Below are 20379 nucleotides of genomic sequence, written 5' to 3'. Positions count from 1 at the left end.
GGAGTATCTGCCAGTTTAGAACTTATATTCTAGGATCTAGCTCCATGTTTAGACCCTTCCATTTGTTAAGACTGACCTTATACATGTGAAGAATTATGCTTATGTTTCTGGCATGGAGTCTTTTAAGTATTGTAAGTCTTTGTATTTCTTAATCACGCTTCCAGGTATTTCACCTTGTCCTGGAATTTAATTTCTGGGAAGGTCACTTCAGCTTTTGAATAGTTCTGGAATATTGTTGATTGTACTGACTAGATATCCTGAGGGTAACCGGTGGCCAGACCAAGTGATGTCATTAAAAAAGGTATGATATTCTCTGTAATCTCCAGTTTCTGTACTGTACTGTACTGCCATTGGAATTAAACTGGGTCCTCAGTAAAAAGAAATGACTATATGACTATGATTTTTTTTTTTAAGAATGCAATAGATCATTTTCTTAGTTCTGTTTGCAAGGGGCTATCATTGTCCCTTAACCTCCGTTATATTGCTTAATGAAAAAAGCATTTTTTGATGTCAAACAGCCACCCAACAAAATTAGCCAAAACAATCTAAAAATCTGTCAGAATCTTATACTAGTAGTCGTTATTATGCACCTGCCATAACATTTTGAGAGCCTCTGGACTGCACTGGTGAGGTCCAATGTTCGAAATTAACACTAGACAAGTCTGGGACATTGGCAAGCATATTCTGTGTACATTGTGGTGTACATGTAGTCATACAGAAGGGTAGTAAAACAGATTTTTTTTTTACTTTTATTCAGCATGCTACCTGAATGCTGCATGCACATACAGCTGCAATGCCCTATGGGGGAATTTCTTATCCCCCATTCTGGTGTTCCCCTTCCTTTTTTTGAAAATGTCCACTCCTGTTGGTTATACAATCCTCCAATTAGTTTGTCTGATGTCTCAGTCACGATCAAGTTTGCCCTCCCTCATTGGGTTACCACACACTCTGTCAGTTGTGTCTGTCTTCCCAAGCAAGCTACCTACCCTACCCTTCTTACCTACCCCTTACTTCCTTGTTGCTCCATATGGTAAGGAGATGGTGCACGATGGTGATGTGCTGATTACAAGCAGTAGAACTGCCATGGTGGGAAAGAGCAATAATATATATATTTTTTTGTAGTCATAGCAGCCAACCAGTTATATACAGTTTTAATAAGGTAATACTGTTGCCAGTAATTGCTGGTTGGGTTATGGGTGTGTGTGTGTGTGTGTGTGTGTGTGTGTGTGTGTGTGTGTGTGTGTGTGTGTGTGTGTGTGTGTGTGTGTGTGTGTGTGCGTGTGTGTATGTACGTGTGTGTGTGCATTTGTGTGCATGTGTGTGTGTGCGTGTGCGTGTGTGTGTTTTGGTTTTTTTTTTTTTAGCAGCATTGTATTTATATGAAATGGAGTTGAAAATATTACTGTAGCCTATATCTTTTATTTTGTTACAGTCAGCTATCAGAGATGTACACACACAAAAAAGTAAGTATAATTGCTGGGTAGGGGGTGGTCTGTGGATTAACATGACTGACTACGATCATTTGCTCAATATTTTGGTTTTGCAGGCCTGATGTGATTTGTGTGAAGCAGTTTGGTATACTTTGGCAATGTTTATGTGAAACAGTTATATGCTACCATGACTTTTACATTTATAAGCAATGCAAATGCTTTATTAATACCACATTTTAATTCTTACATACTGTGCAAGATCCTTACATGGTGCACTTTTTATTTCAACACTAATTGCTATTACAGATATATGTTTGTATAATATTAATGAACTACTTAATGTCAATCAGTTGTTGCAATTAACGTTCATTAATTTGCCATTGTTAAGCATGTAGTGTATTTACTGAAATCAGTATAAACTTACCACTGCTGCAGTTTATGCTTCTGTGTAAGTGTGTGTGTGTTGCAGTGTATTTTAGAGTAACGAGTTACGCATAATTTCTTTAACTTTCCATCAAAGACTGACATCAGCACTATACACAATAATCAGATATCTATGTATGAAAGCAACTAATCACTGGCGCAGTGACGTAACTGAGTAACCTTGTCAACGTTTTTGGTTCTCTGGCTAAGTTCTTGGCTATGGCTACTTCTGTGTCAAATCCGAATGTGCATCCTGTCTCTTTTTGGGGTTATTCAAGTGGTCTGCCAAAGACACGCAACAGGTGAATTGCTAATCCTCCCATTTCTCAGCAGTTAAGTGTCCAATGTTTTATCTTTTGATGGACATCATGTGTTAGTGTGCATGTGTGAGTGCATGCATGTGTGCGTGTGTGTGTGTGTGTGTGTGTGTGTGTGCGTGTGTGTGTGTGTGTGTGTGTGTGTGTGTGTGTGTGTGTGTGTGTGTGTGTGTGTGTGTGTGTGTGTGTGTGTGTGTGTGTGTGAAAAAAATTAATATCACAGATTTTTAGCTGTGGACACAGTTTGCAGACACATGCATAACTATGTTGAGTAGAAGTAATAAAAATCAAACAGTATATTTAAAAAAGGCACAAAATCCATCACAGAACATCTAGACCTTCAAGTTTTTGGGTGCCTGTCAGCCCCAGCACCCATGGCTGCACAGCTGGATTTTGACACAGGCTTATTAGAGGCATTTGCCTTACCCCTACCTAGTGTAATATCAACCCTGCTCAGAGGTGCACAGAGAATGTCACTATAGCAATGGGAATAGTGTGTGTATTATTTTTTCACTTTCCTAACAATCAAACCTCAGAGGTGTATATAGAAGGTCAGTATAGCTTGTCTAGGGGCAACAAGGCAGAACATATTATTACACATTACTGCGTTGTTTTTTCTGCTTTCCTCGCAATCGAATGTCAGATACGTATACAGTTGCTATCTTTTACAAGTAAGAATAAAGAGGCATGCTGAGCACACATAGTTGACAGAAACAAGTTGAACTTTGCTACCATGTTCTGTTTGTTCTTTGACTTTCATCTCAGTATAACATCAGAGGGGTAAACTGAAGGTGTCTATCTTTTGAAAGCAGGTGTGAGTAGGCATGCTGCATGACAGCAGCAACTCTAACTGTATGTCTGTGGTTATTTTTTCCCTCACTTTCATTGTGATTTAATAGCAGAGGGATACGTAGAAAGTGAATACCCAATATTTTGGGAGGGTAAGGAGGCAGGCACTATTCCTAGATATTGTCCTTGCAAGCTTTTACCTTCTGTTTATTGGGAACTACTCATTTGTATGCTTTGAACATTAAGCCTTGGACACAACTTTCTTCCATTAAAGAGAAATATATTAAATTTCTTTTCTTAGTCATGACTTTTGTATAGGCCATCATTGGATTAAAAGGTTGGGGGAAAAAGCAGTAAAATATACATCAGAAAATCTAGAACCCCATGGCTTACAGGGGCCTAAGAACCTCCTCACCCCTGGCTAAATTTGATAATCTTCTCCATAGTTACAGTGCTGCTTTGGCCATTTAGAATGTGTTAAAATAAGGATCTATGAAATCACTGAAGAGTTATAGAGACATGGAAAGTGCTGGGAGGCCAGGATGCAGGCAAACCAGAAAGACACTAGAGAATCACTCTTTTGGGGGAGGATCATGGAAACCTTTGCTAATATTTAATTTTACCTAAGGTCAATCCTGACTAAAGGAGGTGACTATATCAGATACAGGAAGTGGTGGAGTGGGGGAATGGGGGCAGTGCAGGAACTTACAGTACAGGCTGAGAAAATCTGGCTATATACATGAGGCAGGCAATATGAATTTCTTTTTTTTTCAAACACTTTTATTGAATTAACCCTTAAGACATATGTAAACATAGACTTATATAAAATAAATCAAACCATGTTAATATGTTCATAATTACAATGTACATCATATTCGTATATACAACTTTCATCAATCCAACGTTACATAAACTGCTCAATTCTTGCATTCCCTTAATGTTCACTCCTCCTCCAACACATTATTATGCATGTACTTTTCCCACAATTTCCATTTTTCCATGAAATTTGTTCAGACCTTTTTCTAAAGGTCCCACTTCCTGTTCTATCACTGTTACAATTTTACTACTTCAAATACAGTTGGTTTAGATTTCAATTTCCATTTTCTAGTAATTGTTTTTTTGGCAGCCACCAGAATTAAAGTTAATAAGGCTTTACTATGTCTAGGCAGTTCAGATCCCGTATCCCAGCCCAAAAAAGTAATTTCCTTTGTTATACCCATTTGTTCACACAATATTTCCAACAGAGTACTCAATAGAGAATTTTTAAAATCTATCAACTCATCACACATATTTCCAGTTACCTGTTTCTTCTCCATCACACCTCTAATATTTGCCATCTACCTGAGAAAAAATTCTTTGGAGTCTGCTTATATAAAAATACTTATGCAAACACTTTGAAGCAAAAATCCTAAATCTTCTAGATTTAGTGCATATTTGGGAGCCATACATATGTCATCATATTGTTTCCTTGTGAATTGCTTATCCAATCTCTTCCCAGTCTTGTCTAACCTCTGATTGATTCCTATAGTTACCATTTAATATTTTAGATGCCCTACTGATCATCCCACGTTTTCACAGCAGCTTCTGTTCTAGATTTCACCAAAACTCTAGCAGAACAGGTTTCTCATTTGGGATTCCCCAATCCCTTTCTCTTTGCCTATATTCTGATATCGATCCCTGATATGAAAGGCATTCTCTTGCCTGCACTCCAAATGTCTTCTTGGCCTCTTCCCATTCTATTACCTTTCCCTCTCTAGTTATTTACTCCTTACACCTCGGTTCCTTTGCCAATTTTCTCCAGTGAATTCTATCCCCTTCTTGCCTATTCTATATGCGTCTAATTGCAGTCATCCCTATCAGTGGAATATCCTTTTCCCATTCTTGTGTTGGTTTAATTATTAGATAGAATACTTTCTGCTACTTTATGAATATCGTTTTGCCCACTTTAATTTCTCCAAATCTTTTGGGTTTCTATTACCATGATGGGAATGGACCCCACTCCTAAGTCAAAGTATGATTAAAGCTCATAAAATTAGAACCCGCAATGTGTCCAGTAATGACTCCTTCTGCAATTCATACAGAGTTACATGTATTGGTAACATATCTAAATATGATAGTAGATTTTTTTTATAAGATCTGTTGCTCCAACTATTATTGGAACTATATGGGTATCTTTATTCCACATTGCTCTCATTTCTGCCTGCAAATCCTGATATTTTATGGCTTTGTGTCTTTCTGTACACAAGACACTGTAGTCACTGGGTGCAGTGATTTCAATGATCAATGCTACTTTTGTCTTCTTTTCATGGACCACTATACCTGGTTTCCTCACATCTGTCTTTTGAACTGTTGCTAATAGGTGAACCCATGTGATGTAGACTTCATCATTTTCTATGATACTTTATGGCTCATGTTTCCAGTGTTTTCAGCTACTTCAATATCATAATGTTTGCACAATCCCCAGTGCAGTAGTCTTGCCACATTGTTATGCCTTTCAGTATACAGTCCTTCTGCCATTAGTATATCACAACCAGCAACAAGGTGTGCAACTGTTTCCAATTCTGTTTTTCAAAACCTACATTTGTCTGTTTCTCACATGTTTAATGGACTTTGTAAACCAATGTGCATGTAGCCCACTATCTTGGGCTGCCAATATTAACCATTCATCTTTTGTTTTGAATTTGCTTCTCCTTAACCATTCCTGCATTTGATCCTGATCAACATGAGGTTCTTCCAGGAGTTTCCCATACTTGCAACTATATTTATGCATTTTCCCTATTTATTTCCTTCTCATCTGATCCTTCAACTTATCAGCCATATGCTGTTCTTATTCTTATTAAGGATCTGTATTAAAATCTTGCTCTTGCCTTATTTCTAGAATTTTCCACTGCTTCATCATCATCCCCTTTCACTTTGAATTATAGTTTTTTTTTGCTGGGGTTGTGCACATAATCCTTAACTGTGAAGCTGTAGAATACCCCCCAAAAATCAGGTAATCCTAAACTCCCTTGTTCTATTGTAAGAGTCAACTTATCCCACTTGACCCTTGACCTCTTCCCCTCCCAGATAAAATTCCTCAACAATTTATTAATTGCCATCTACAACTTCTCCTCTGGTTGAAAAAATATGCCTGACCTGTATATAAAATAAAGAGACTAAAAACATTTTCACTGCTTGCATTGTGCTATCCATAATCATAAACAAGAGCTTTCCGTTTCTTAGTTTTTATATTATCTTTTGTTTAGTCTGTTCTCACATATCTTTAGCTGTCATAACAGATTTCTTTTACCCATATTCCTTAATACTTCACTTTATTGTGCCTTATAAACATGGGTATTGCTGATCCAGTTCATGTGTGGGTACATAGTTCACAGCTATATGCTTTGTTTTGTCTTCATTTCATATCCTGAAAAAGACTTGAAACTGTCTCAAAATGTTCCACTACACTGACATGTCCTTTTCTGGTTTTATCAGATAGAAAGTAATATCATCTGCAAATAAAGCCAAATTTTCTTTATTGCCATACCAATTATATCCTTAATAGTCCTTTATTTTCTTTGCCAATGGCTCTAAATATATTACAAATAACAAAGGGGAAAGAGGACACCCCTGTCAGGTTCCTCTGTTCAGACACAATGTATCAGAAAGGAACACTCCTACTTTAATTTTTGCCTCTGGTCCCTCCTATATCCACATAATTAACCTTATTATTGTAACAGGGAATGCAGATGCATCCATTGCCCTACTTATAAAATTTAGGTTTACTTTGTCAAATGCTTTCTTTGCATCAAGACCCAACAACAACAGTAACATTTTCTTATATCCTGCTTCCCTCTGGATCATCACTGTTCTGTTAATGTTATGAAGTGTCTGCCTCTTCTCTTCTCTACAAAACCACATTGGTCCATAGCTATTACTGTTGGCAGGACCTTTGCCATTATTTTAGCTATTATAGATAGCAACAATTTATAATCATGTTTGAAATTGAAATAGGCTTGTAGTAAAGCTGGGTCTGATGGGTCTTTGCTATCTTTGGGTATTACAACCACCACAGTTTTCTTCTTAGGATGTTGGTGCTGCCCCTCCGTTAAATATAACCTTCCTGATCTTTATCACTTTCTTCCCTCATAACTTTCAGATTTTCACAGAAACACTTTCTATTCCTGAAGACCTTCCTGCAGGTTTGTTATTCGTAACCATTTTCATCTCATCTCCTATCTTAACTGTCAATTGTTGTCTCATCTACCTGTAACCTTTGCATAGTTAAGGTTTCCATAAATATTTCTATTTGTGCTTTTTCTTGATTTCTACATTATGCTACTTTATACGAATGTTCATAAAATTTGTGAAATACCCCTAAAACTGCTACATGATCTCTGGTTATTTTTCTTAATATATACTCCCTAAGTTTGGCAACAATCCTTTCTACTTTCTGCTGCCTACATCATTGTGCTAAAAGTTTTTTGTGTTCTGGAGTTATCAAAACAGCAGCAAGTTTTCTAAACTTACATATATTACCCAGATACTCCCTTATTTTCTCTTTAGCATAATGCATTTGTGATACTCCCTTATTGTCTCTTTAGCACAATGCAGTTGTGTCTCTTCTTGTTATGTGAGATTCCTCTTATTCTGCAATATTTTAACATTTGTCAGTCTCTCTAAGCAATCATTGTTACTTCTCAACCATATCTCTTTTTCTTTTATTTCTACAGTATTTTATACTCCACTTTAATTTTATCCCACTCACTAACTATAACATGTGAAGACATTTGTATCTTCCCTAGTAATTTTCACTGCCCATTCCTTCCTTTTAACAGGTAGGTGCAGAAGTTCCAGTGTCTAATTTTTGATTCATTATCCTGCATTTTAATGATAGTCATTATTGTGCATGATCCAAAATAGTTATTCGATGTCTGTTGAAGCTTTCAATGAAATACACATGTTCCTGTGCAATATAATTTCTGCCTAGTATAAGTAAATGCTTTCCAAATTCCTGCTATTGAATTCATGTCTTCTATACCAAATATTTTCACATTTCTTCAGAAATCTACCGTCTTTTGTTATATTTTCCTTTCTATGTCTCCTAGATATATACTCACTATTTCAAATCAAGTTCCAGTCCCCACCTAAAAGTAATATTTCCTGTTGAGAGCTAATTATTTCTCCCAAATATTTTTAAGTTCCATAATAGCAGTTTTTGGCAGAATATAAATAAATGCCAAAGCAATCCTCCACCATTGTCAGTAGCCCTTTACTACCACAAATCTATTATTATTATCATTTCTTCCACTTCTATCACTATTGGAGCTCCTCTAGCAATTAGTATAACGTTTCCCATTTTCCTTTGTTCTGATATTCTGCTAAATATCCATCCTGAAATCCTTTATTTATCAAAATCACATGCCCACTTCTTTCCGGATGTGTCTCCTGTAGCATTGCTATTTGCACCTTACATTTCTTAAAATAATTCAATACCCTTATTTTTTTATCTATACATGTCAAGCTATTCACATTCCAAAATAATATGTTTAATGTAGCCATTATGAAAATAAGTTATAACTCCCTCCTGTTATATATAAAAGCTATTTTAAAAATGTAATTCCAGCTTTTGTGCTACATGTACCCATTAATGTTTGACCAGTTTATCCTTCATATAGTTGGTTCTCGTCATCTCTATTTGAACCTATTTCTCATTTTACAAGACTTCTTGTTTAATAAAAACCCTTGAACAAAAATCCAAACACACCCACAGAACACTCTCAAAAACTAATAACTTTAAACAAAAAAGACAAAACTATGTACATCTTTAAATAATGAAGTTTAACCCTCTTGATTGGAATAATCATCTCAAATTGACAGCTGCACCCACATGCACTAACTAACCTAAAATTAAAGTTATCCATGCTAAGACATTTTACAGCCTGTGTTCTTAATTACACTTATTGTTGTCTGTTCTTCTCTTATCCTTATTCCTCTCACAGATGTGAAAAACTGTTTGTATGCTTACAGAAAACTTTAACTTTTAGCCTTACCAAAAAGTGCACTATCTCTAAATAAAACTAAATTATAAATTGTTCTAGTAAATGCATTACAGTATTTAGTTACCAAAAATCTGCTATTTCTCATTCACTTCCAATAATTTCAAATTTTATTTTTTATTGAGCTGCTTGCCTTTGTACCTTTTAATTTTGTTTTTCTGTGCTAACAATGTGCAAACCTCTCAATTTATTGTCTTCACCTTTAGTTAGCTTGTTTCCCACATAACACAAGAACAGAACTTCTCAACACACACTGAATATTTATTTGCTAGATGATAACTATTCATTACGTTGTGGTATCTCATTTTTAAAACCCACTTGCTTAAATAAAAAAAAAACTTGTCATTACAATAAGCCAAGATCATTCAGCCAGACATTCACGTATGTAAAATAAAAAAAAAAAAAAAAAAAAAAAACAGTTCAACTCTCTATATATTATAATTAGTGCACTTTCACTATATTTGGGTCTTATGAGGTCAACAGATATGTATGCAATTACAGACCTATACATGTAATCAGTTTTGAAGAGGTCCATAACTCCTTCAGAATAAGGAATAAATAATCCTGATATATGCTGATTTTTATATATAATTTGATAAGAGTGAAACATTTTTCTTGTTTTCCTGTCCAGCTGATCCAGTACCTTTTGGGACCGGTCAATTATCCTAAAAATTGCAAGTTAGAACAGGAAGATCAAATTGGTTTATACCTTGAAATTTATTCTTAGATGTCAGGGCTGTTTTCACTATTAATTTTAGTCTTCTAAAATATTCCTTACTCAGTTTAATTCGCATCTGTTCATGTTTTATTGTTGACCCTTTACCAATTCCCAAATATCTGTATACTCCCTTTTGCTCAAATTCCTTTATATTACATTCCTATTCCAGACTGGTATTTTCTTGGTGCTGTAGCTTTCCTATTATAAATGTTAATTTTACACATTTATCAAGACCTAGTGACAGTCTTATATCATCTTAGAAAGTTTTGACCACTTGCAGTTGTGCATTCAGTTCCTCATCCGATGAAATATACAGTTTTAAATCATCCATAAAAAGAAGATGAGAAATCTTTATACTTCTGTTTGTTTTCTGGGAGCCAAATTGTAACAATGGCCTAATCTATTAAGTAGACATGTTAATGGGTTAAGGGCAAGACAAAACAGCAGCCATGACAAAGAGTCACTCTGGAAAATCCCCTTTTAATTTTTATCCCTAGGATAATAATTTGTTCTTTATAGTAGCTTAGCTGCAAAGTGATGTATAACAGTTTCATTGTCACTGTAATATGACTGGTCAATGCAGAGTATATATTTTACATCTGTAAACACTCCTTTATCCATGAATGTGGGATACTGTCAAATGCTTTTTTGTAGTCTAACCTTTCCATACTTAGATTCTTCACCTTTTTACAGTTCTGCATTATGACCTTATTTAACAACAAATGATCCTTTGTTCCATATGACTTCTTCTGTTACTCTTTTATTCGATTGCCATGACTGAATTTTCTTCTAAATGACCATCGTGTATAAGATTGATTATAATGAAGCCCCTGCTTAGAAATAAAAGGTTGATAAAGACAGAGTTAGTGTGACTTTTAGTAAGAAGTATTATTTTATTTATTTTCTTTATTTATTTTACATTTGTTAGCCGGGTTAGCCCAGCTAAGCGTTTAGCTCATTTTTAGTGGACACCCAAGGAAAAAAACTCCAAAGTCAGCATTTGCATTTTTATTTGCATCTTAAACAAATAGTTACAGAGATAACATTTACAGTAAATCATACAGAAATCTGTGTTGTGTGTGTGTTAGAAGGTTCTGTTGGAGAAGGTATTGCATTATTTGTTTGTGAATGCATTTCTCAAGGATCTTGGAGAGGGGAGACAGTATAGCAATTGGTCTGAAGTTAGATATATCAGAGGAATTACCTCCATTATGTATAGGTAATGTATATAAAGTTTTCCATATTGCTGGAACATATGATTCAGAGATAGTGCGGTTAATCAGGATGGATACAGGATAGGCTAGGGGTTCAGCTGAAATCTGTAGGAAGTAAGAAGGTAGATTATCAGCTGAGGGGGAGTGGGGTTTGAGTTTAGAGAGTAGGGATTTAATATAGTTAGTTGAGACTGATGTGAGGGAAAAAGAGTTAGAAGGATAAGGTGGAGAGGTTGAGAAAGTTGGGTTATTAGTACTTTTTCTAGTGGGAAGATAATTAATAATGGTAGTTATTGAATTGATAAAATGATTGTTAAATGCAGTAGCAGTTTCTTCAGGTGTTTTATTTGGGCATGGGTTAGGAGGGGAAGGGTTTCCTGGATGCAATATAGGATTGATTGTGTCCCAGATTTTTTTTGAGTCAGATTTTAGGGTAGTGGGAAGGTTTGCATATAAGTTGATCTTGTCTTTGCTGATAATTTTCTTTATTTGATTCCTAAGTTCTTTATAGGTCTGTAGGAGAGAAAGGGTCTTGGTTTTAGTCCATAATTTCCATATCCTGTCACGTTTTTTCATCAGGGCTCTAGTAAATTTGGTTAGCCAAGGAGCAGTATTAGGTTTGATTCTGATAGTTAAGAGGGGAGCAAGGGAGTTGAGGATGTTTAGAAAGGTGGAATTGAAAGAGTGGACAGCTTCATCTAAGGGGAGTGTAGTGAGATGGGACCAGTCAATTCTGGAGAGTTGGTCAGAGAAAGAGTCTGGACTAAAGGAAGAGATTTTGCGGAAAGTGATAAACCTGAAAGGTCTGGTGAAATGGGGAGTGTTTCTAGTTACTGTAATAGGGCAGTGGTCACTAAGGGAGTTTGGTAGAGTGTGAGGGTTGTGGTAATTTTGGGGGTGAGACACTGAAATCCAGTCTAGAATAGACCGTGGCAGGTGTGACCTGCTAATATAGGTAGGGGGTAGTGATTAGCTGCTCACATTCATGTAAGTTGATACAAGAGGTAGTATGAGGACTTTGAATTGTAAGCCAATCTATGTTTACATCCCCTAGAATGATGGTTTCATTGTGTACGGTCTGTGAGAGGAAGGATAGGATGCTCTCGAGTATGCCTAGATTGTCTCCAGGGGGGATGTAAATTGCTACAACAGTTATGGTGGTAAAGTTATTAAGTTTAACATTGATAAGTAGGAGTTCAGCTGTAGAGAAAGTGGGTAGAGGGAGGTTTGGACTGGTTATTGAGAGGTGGTCAGGGTAGAGTATGGCTAACCCTCGTCCTCTTTTCTTTTGTCTGTCAAGTCGAAGGATGCTATAGCCACATGGAGTAATTTCACTATCTTGATTATATGATTTCAGCCAAGTTTCAAGTTAGGGTTACTATGTCAGGGGTATAGTTAGCTAACCAGGCATGGAAGTCCTGAACTTTGTTAACTGCACTTTTGTTATGCATTCTGTAACCCCAAATTGTATTCTAATGAATGGAAAAAGAAAACAAGCAAAACTCATAAGATCCATATGATATAAATTCCAATCTTTTATTCAAAAATGCTTTAGATAAAAAGACCAGGCTTAAGATTTTTAATATGAAATATATTTCAATTGTTTTTCTCACTGGAGAGTTTGATTTAAAATATTTTTGAATTATGTATTTTTATTTTATTTAAAAAGTATGAATGTATACATTTTTGTCTGAAGAAGTCGTTGTTTTAATGCAAAATCTACTCACTAGCATTTCTGAATAAAAGATTGGAGTTTATATCATATGGATCTTATGACTTTTGCCTGTTTTCTTTTTCCATTCAGCAAAATAACATTTGGTGTTACAGAATGCATAACAGGAGTTATTAGGAGTTTCTGCTTATCCCTTCTGTTGTGAGATCTCAGTCAGTATGTTTAGAATTGCAGGTGTATGAAAGTGTCCCTTCAAAAACAGTGTGTTTCATGTTACACAGATGAGCTGGGGTTTGATGAGTAGACATTTCTTATTGAAGTTTGGTGACACATTAACGGTCTCAACAGATTCCATATATATGTGTGTGCGCGCGCGTGTGTGTGTGTGTGTGTGTGTGTGTGTGTGTGTGTGTGTGTGTGTGTGTGTGTGTGTGTGTGTGTGTGTGTGTGTGTGTGTGTGTGTGTGTGTGTGTATATATATATATATATATATATATATATATATATATATATATATATATATATATATATATATATATATATATAGTCACGTGTTTAAGCAAAATTATTGTTTTATAATTTTAAGAATACTCTCAATATACAAAATGTAAATAGTAGCACATATTTCTGAGACTCTAATTTTTTATTTTTTTTTTGATAAACAAATATTTGCAGTTGTTTTCCTGAGTTGCGGTAAATTTACCTACATTATGCTTGTCAGTAATTTTTTTTGGGGGGGGTGTAATTTTATATATTTAACTTATCTAGAATAGCAGACTCTGGCAGATACAATGCATAATAAAACTGAGACATCATTTAAACAAATGTTGATATGAACATTAGCACAAATCCTATTTGTTAAAAAGTCTTTATACATTGTAGTATATATATTCATTTTTGTTTCAATGCTTCATCTGTAATTATATTTAATTGACTTGAATTTTGGGTATGATGGAAGGGTTCTGGTTGCCATTTATTGCCAGAATTTGTGTTATTTAAGCTTGCTGTTTGGGTGGACCAGTTCACATGAAGTAGGTTTCATAATGTTAACAGACTAAGAAGTACAAATAAGGTTTGGGACAAACCAGTTTGTCCAAATAGGGGGATTCGGATATGTAGAATGGGAAGGGGGGTGAATAGATAAGGGGATAAAAGGGTTAGGTTTAGTGTTAAGTTGTTAGGTTAGTTAGGTTTTAGATAATGAGAGGTTAATTGGAGTGGGGTTTTAGGTAGGGAGTGGGTGGGGCTTATTATCACAGTAGTTGAAGTAGTGTCACATTTTTGACGTGAGTTTGTGGAGATATCTTATGCCCAAGATCACCTGTAGATACATCTGAGGACAGGTAGGCCTTGGATAGTGTTTGGGAGCTCGGTGGAAGAGGTGAGGGGGTTGTTGTGTTTATATATATATATATATATATATATATATATATATATAAAATATAAAGAATGTTAATGGAATCAGTGTGTGTGTAGGCTAGCAGGGTAGTGTGGTGAGTAAAGGTGGGGAGTGTGGATGATTCGTGGAGTACAAGTAGTGGGGGGGTTGGCCATTTGTTTTCTGCATTGTCTCCCTCCTGTGTGGGGTGTTTTTTTTTTTCTTGCACAATAGTTGTTGAGATGGGGGTTAGGCAGGTACTCAGGGGGGGGTGGACTTGCATTCAGGAGTATTGTTAATGGAGTGGTCTATCACTCTGTATGGTGGTTAGTCGCAGCTCGGCAGGATAGTGACTCCTTTTCTGTGCAGAGTACTAGAGTGTTGTTGGTGGTTGCTTCAGTCAGTTTTTTCCTTTTTTTTTGATGCAGAGGGGGTGCAGTGACTGGGTAAAATCTGAGTCATCAAACAGTAAAGCTCTGTTGGCAGCCTTAGCAGCACTGGGTAGGAGGAGGGTAGGTAGGATGCATGCTAGGGCATGGGATTACTGGGCAGTTGGTTTTATGTATTACATGACAGTCTTGTTAGAGAAGGATGTGATCTTGGCATTGCCCTCAGGGAGGCTCAGTGTTTACAACCTAGGAATGCCTGGTTGTGGTATGATCAGAGGTTTTGGAAGCAGAAAGCAGTGGATCACTCTCTCCGCTGGGAGGTTCGACACCCAGATATCTGGCTGGCTACTATGATGGATACTTATGGGTGGCATGTTAGAGAAGGAAAGGTGGGAGGAGAAGAAGGAGGTGTGTGCTAGACTTTTAATGCAGGAAGTTGTTCATGGGTAGGGTGCAAATTCTTGCATGTTTGCTCAAAGTGTGGAGGGAAATATTCAGTAATGCAATGTGGGTGGCGGGATCCTAATTCTCTGAATGTGAATTTGATGTCAGTTGAAGGGGGGTTTACTTTCTTCCCAAGAGTTCAATAACATTAAGGGCAGAGGTAATTTTCCAGTATTACAGGGTGGGGCATCCTTTAGAGGGGTTAGGGGTAGGGGGATGTAACATTCACCTATTAAGGTGGAGGTATTGCAGTGTATGCCCCAATATTTTTTAGATTCTTTTCTTAAGGAGGAGATACTGGAGGGTTTTTCTCTGGGGTTTTCTATTAAATCAAGGGTTATGGCAGATGGAGCAGTTTGCAGGAATTTGTGATCTGTATGTGGCAGGGAGAACATCTTACAGAGTTTGGTAGAGAAGGAGTGTCGGGCAGGGAGGTTATTAGGACCTTTTGACAACCCTCTTTTGAGACTTTTAAGGTTTCTCCATTGGGCTTGGTTCCGAAGAAATTAGCTGGTGAGTTTAGGTTTATTTCGCCACTTGTCATATATGGAAGGGAGTTTGATTAATTATTTCATTGCAGTTGAGGATCCTAAGGTCAGTTATGCATCTCTGGATGATGCTGTGAAGGGTATTAATGGTTTCTAGGATCCGTGGCTAGTGAAGATGGCTATTGAATCTGCCTTTTCATCTGCTGCCAGTCAGAGAGGAGTAGTGACTTTTACTAGGCATGGTAGTGGGAAAGAAATTTTATTTTGATAAGGCTATACCTATGGGTTGTTCACTTGCCTGTGCATCTTTTGAGAAGTTCTTCACGAATCTTCATTGGATCTGGCAGCAGTGGGTGAGTTTGCAGAGGGCTGTACATTACTTAGATGATTTTTTGTTAGTGGGGGAGGCATTAGAAGGTGCGCATGAAGGTCTGTGAGAATTCTTGGGGATGTGTGGCAAGTTTTGGGTTCCTTTGGCTCGGCATAAGTTGGAAGGCCCAGCGAAGGATAAGATAGACAGGTTGAAGGCAAAGATTAGGGCAGTCATGGGCAGAGATAAGGTAAGGATTCAGACAGTTATGGAACTCTTATGGTTGTTGCACTTTGCACGTCGGGCAGTGCATCCAAGGAGTACATTTTGTAGGTCAGTTGCATTTTTGCTAAAAGGAGGAAGAGCAAACACCATTGGGTTAGGGTTAATAAGTTGTTACTGGCTGACTTGGCACTTTGGTTGTCATTTTTTTTAGCAGTTCAATCGGGTTTCATTTTGGTAGACAGATTGGTTTGGTCATGGATTCAGCAGGGGGTACTGGAATGGGGGCATACTTTGGAGGACAGTGGTTTGTGGCTTATTGGCTATTAGACTGGAAGGAGGAGGAGTGGAAAAGGGAGGTTACAGTTTTGGAGTAAATGCTAATTTGGACAGGGGCAGTGGTTTGGAAAAACTGGTTGTGGGGGGAAGAAGGTGATTTTTCATTTGGATAACATGGTAGTGGTGCAGATTTTGCAGACTAAGACTGCAAGATATGAATTGTTGTAGTCTTACGTAAGTTAGTCTTGTAGAGTTTGATGATTAATTTTTCATTTACAGGAGTGCATGTGCCTGGGGTGAGCAATGCAATTGCTGACGGTTTGTTTCAATTTCAGTTTTACAGATTTTGATGGTTGGCTCCAGGGGCGGAGAAGGTACCGGCAGTACTGCCAGATGAGGTGTGGCATCTTGGGTTGATGTTACCAGGAGGTTGGTGCAGCAATCGTGGGCAGTGTCAACTATAAAGGTGTATGGTAGGGCCCTTTTTGCATTTGATAAATTTGTTTTGCAGTTGCCAGAAGTAGAAGGGGTTTGGTCAGAGGAGTTGCTGCTTCGTTACCTGACTCAAGCCTGGGGGAAAGGTAAGGCATTGCAAACAGTTAAGGTAGATTTGGCGGTGATTAGCATATTTGCGCAGGTGACTGGGTTGTATGACTTCACGAAGTTTTGGGCAGTTGGGCGTATGTTGAGAGGATGAGGCGAGTATCGGGAGTGCATAGGGACATGCTATGGCTGTTATTGAGGTAGAATTTGAAAGTTTTACTGAGATGCTTGGAATTAGTGCAGGGAAAGTCAACGAATTATGTTATGTGGAATATGTTGTGTGTGTGGTTGTATTTTGGTTCATTTTGAGTGTCTGAGTAACTAGGATCGTTAGTTTGGAGGGATGTAATGTTATGTACTGGGGCAGGTCACATTGGGTTGCGAAGGTATAAAAATAGAACCACAAACCACGAACAAACTGGATCAAAAATGAACAATACCAATGGCAATGTTTGGAGTCTGTCTACTGAGAAAATCTTTATTGTGTTAGCGCTTTCATGCACATCACTGAGTGCACTTCTTCAGACACATATTCTATTAAAAAAACATGTTTTATAAACTAACCAATTAAAACAAATTGATATCACATAATTGCAATTAAACCATGAAAAAAACATTTAAAAGGACAGCTACTATGTTAAAACAAACTTGAGATACAAAATGTTAAAATAACAAACCTAGAAAATCATGTATTGTGATATTACAATTCCTATATTAAACCTGTTATTAAACTATGCCTAGATATATTGTACTAACATGTTTTCTAAAAAAGAATTATATTATATATACGTAAATAAATGCATAAATATATATAGATGCACAAATAAATATATCTTTATATTCTTAAATACATATATAAATGAATTCATACATCTAGCGCTCCAGTGCTTTGAGTTTTAATAAACATTTGATAGAACAAGCGTCGTTAATACCTGGATAAATGTGAGCATTAGTTTTTAACTGCCACATTAATTCCTGTTCCTCTAACTTTAAGTGCCAAGGACCACCTCTAGGGTTTCTTGGTACTGACTAAGCAACTACAAATTTGAAATAATGTGTGTTGTACTCTAAAATATGTTTTGCTAAGGCATTGGTGTTTACATTCTTAGAAATAGCATAATTATGCTCGTAAATCCGTTGTTTTAACTGGCGCTCGGTCTTGCCAAAATAAAATGCAGGGCATTTTTGGCACAAAGCAACGTAAACCACCCCTTGACTCTCACAATTGTATTTGTTGTGAATGGCATATTTAATGCCATTGACAACAAAAAAATTCCCAGTATGAATATACCGACAATAATGGCATCTACCACATTTGTGCATGCCTTTGTGGTGTCTAAACTGTTTTAGTGGTGCTTCAAATAATGATTTTAAATTAGTACCTCTTTTAAAAACAATTATAGGTCTATCCCCCAAAACCTTGCTGAGAGACTGCTGTTGCGAAATAATGTTCCAATTATAATTTAAAATGTCTCTAAAACATGCCGACATATCATTAAATTGAGTTATAAAACTGGTAACATACCTATTGTCGCTAGTATTAACCAAAATGGGCTGTACAATATTGCTAGAATGGGACCTCTCATGATTAATTAATAAAGGGCCTAAGGTACCATTACATCGTTTGGTCATAACTTCCCTTCTAATGCTTTGGAACAACTTAGATGGATATCAACGATTTGAAAACATAATTTTTAAATTATTGCATTCCAGTTCAAAATCATCTTCATCCGAACACATCCTAGATGCCCTGACCAACTGACCTTTGATAATGCCTCTTGAAAAAAAGGATGATTACTGGAGAAATGCAGAAATGAATTACTATAAAAAGGTTTTCTATAGATCAGGGATCTAAACCTGGAATTCGACACATCTTTATACAAGTGAATGTCCAAAAAATGGATGTTGTCTTCATCATATTGAAATGTGAATTCCAGGAATGAAGTAAAAGTAGTCATGGTATTCACTAAAGTATACGCATCCTGTTTAGACCCTGTTAGGATGATAAATATATCATCTTGGTAACAAGTATACCAAATCACCATATCATGAAACAGTGAATGAGGGAACAAAAAAGTACGCTCCCAATATGCCATTACGGCGTTGGCAAAGCTCCCTCCGCAGGGGGAGCCCATTGCCACGCCTGATGTTTGTAAAAAGTACTCTCCCTTAATCATAAAATAATTATTCTTTAATACCACGTCTAATAAAGAAATAATTAAATCAATATCTGTCCCAAGAACATGTTTTGTATTTAAAAATTCCCTAATCCATTCCATACCCAAGTTTTGGGAAATAACAGTATACAGGTCCTTGATGTCAATCGTTAAAAATCCATAATTGGCATCAAACTGGATGGAATTTAAATGGTTCAACACATGCCATGAATCACGGCATATTTGGGGCTCAGTTTTTAAAACTTCTTTTAACTTGCCATCTATCCATTTAGCGCATGCATAAGTTATAGATTTACGCCCATCAATTATGGGTCTGAATGGGGGGGTCCAACATACTCTTATGCAATTTCGGAACTCCGAAAATAACCGGAGTAAGAGGTGCTGGCATAGTTAGATAATGGTACAATTCCAAAGAAATACTGCCCTCTATAAATAAATCACTTAAATGATTCTTAATGTGCTGATATGCTTGATTTAACTCGTTCAATGAAACGTTGTTATAATTCAAAGTTAAAAGCATACTATTCATCCTATCTATATATTCACTTTCTGTCATGAAAATGGCCCCCCCGCCTTTGTCAGGCTGCATAACACGAATCTTGTGAACTTTTATATGTTCAATAAATTGCCTTTCATCAAGAGTAAAATTGCTACCAGTTTTAGATGTATTATGAAAATAATCCACAGATGCAGCCCTAAAATGGATCAAAGACATACGCTGAAACAATGCTAAAGTATTGTCTAAGGGAGGATTGAAAATGCTTGCAACTCGCTCATCAGTAAGCGTATTGTTAATCTGACCAAACATTGCTCTTAAATTTAACTTACGAATATAGACCATCAGGTCACATAATGTCCGAGCCAAATTTGGTTTAGAATGTGGAACAAAGTTGAAACCTTTTGCTAAAAACTCAACTTGCTCTTGTGAAATCGGCAGCATAGTATAATTATAAACATTAAAATCCCGATTGTTACTTTGTAAAATACAGAAATGCTTTGTCTGCTCAGCAACAATCACCTCCTGCATCGGTTGTTCTTCTTGCGCTGTGGGCGTTGGTTCCATCCTGTATTCGTCGAAGAGGTGGATGCTTTGTAATTGTTCTTGTAAAAACCCTGCTGGTTGTCTTGATAATTGGAATGTTGGTTATTTTGGTTTTGTTTGGAAATACGCTCACTACGGCGTATCTCTCCATTAGTCGCACTATTATTAGTAACCACAGGGTTAATGATGTCATCAACTGGAGCGTTACTATTCCCATTGGTAACCATAGTAACTGGTGCCAACCCCGTGTTTGAAATAGGCTCAGCATACCTTGAAGGTGGATCCGGGTATGCCCGATTCTGTTGATATGCCACTTGGTCCCGATTAATTTTACGCTTCTTGGTTTCGGTAATCTTTTCAATCAGGGCATCAATACTAGAATATATTCGCCTATAGTCAAATTCATATTTAACGAACTCAGGGTTGGTAACAATGTCATTATCTAGGTGGTCCAGCTGATGTTTTAATTTAATTTTTTAAAAGAGGTACTAATTTAAAATCATTAT

The sequence above is a fragment of the Protopterus annectens genome, chromosome 11.part0 (genome assembly GCF_019279795.1).
Source record: "Protopterus annectens isolate FY-2018-M chromosome 11.part0, PAN1.0, whole genome shotgun sequence".
Taxonomy (NCBI): Eukaryota; Metazoa; Chordata; order Ceratodontiformes; family Protopteridae; genus Protopterus; species Protopterus annectens.
This window is presented reverse-complemented; position numbering follows the sequence as displayed.